The following is a 1230-nucleotide window of genomic DNA, read 5'->3' on the forward strand; positions in this document are numbered from 1 at the left end:
GTCCAGTTCAAAAAAAAAAAAAAAAAATATATATATATATATATATATAGAGAGAGAGAGAGAGAGAGAGAGAGGCTGTGAATTCAACTGGTCCCTGGCTTTCTTTAGTTGGTAAGTACATAATATAATGTTCCATGATTGTGTGATTAATGTTTTCCTTTGGAGGAAAAATTACTGATTTTCTTTGGATTATATCCAAAAAAAGTGCTTTAAATGCTAAGTACATTTTTCCAAGCTGCATTATAATATCTTTGGGTTTATGCAATAAAGAAATAAAGAAAACAATGTCTTTTTACTCTTTTTTTTTTTCCATGACTCTGGCTCATTTTATTTTTGGCCCCAGGTCAGGTCTCCCAAAGGGTTTCCCAGCAGTCACTTCAGAGTCTCCTGCAGAGTCATCATCAAGCAGACCTCTTCCTTGGGAGGCCATGTCGTCGCCCCAACCCTTGACTTCTGGTATCACCATCTCCTGTCACCTGGGCTCCAGTCTCTGTCTGATGGCCTCAAACAGGACATCAAAGCATAGCTACCAGTTTGAAGGTGCCCTCCAGCTTGGCAAGAACCACGTGGACAAAATTCTTGAAGAGCACAGCACCCTTGGGCAGCCTGGTGATCAGATCCACAGCCTCCGTGTTTCTGAGATGAGGCACGTAGACCTCCTTAGTGTAGTGGACTATCCCCTCTTCCAGGGCATACAGACATTTATTCTTCCCAAGACCCACATGGGCACCTGGGTGCCAGCGGAAATGGTTCTGTGTTCCAATGATGTTCCCAGCATGAACATAGTGACCTTCCATTTTATTAATGCCTAGGCATCTGCCTGATGACTTTCCACCAAGGCTTTTGGAGCTACCACCTGTCCTCTTGGATGCATATCTGACAGCAAGAGCTGTAGCAGGAGTGGAGCTCAGCAAGGATGTAACGGCTGTCTGAGTCCTCAGCGCCAGCACCACAGACGCCATGTTTGTGTTCACCTATCTTTTTACTTTTAACCGATTTCAAATAGTCAAAAGTATCTTTTAAATTTTTAGAAAAAAATGTTCAAAGTTTTTAGCAGGTCTATCATGCACTGGTCACCAACTTGTGTGAGTTTAGTGAAACAGAAAATACTCATACACAAATTACATGAAGTGGATTTATTATTCATGGATAGACAGCAAGGGGAAGGGGAAAAACACCCTAGAATCCAGTGAGAACTGGTCCCCCAAGACTCAAGAAAGCCTCTCAGGA

The 1230-nt window shown here is 42.4% G+C and overlaps 1 pseudogene; it reads right to left on the minus strand.

Annotated features, from left to right (window-relative positions):
* Nucleotides 1–298: 298 nt before the first annotated feature.
* Nucleotides 299–969, minus strand: LOC102127705 (large ribosomal subunit protein bL27m pseudogene; annotated as a pseudogene).
* Nucleotides 970–1230: the final 261 nt, after the last annotated feature.

Source organism: Macaca fascicularis, chromosome 17 (genome assembly GCF_037993035.2).
Source record: "Macaca fascicularis isolate 582-1 chromosome 17, T2T-MFA8v1.1".
Classification (NCBI taxonomy): domain Eukaryota; kingdom Metazoa; phylum Chordata; class Mammalia; order Primates; family Cercopithecidae; genus Macaca; species Macaca fascicularis.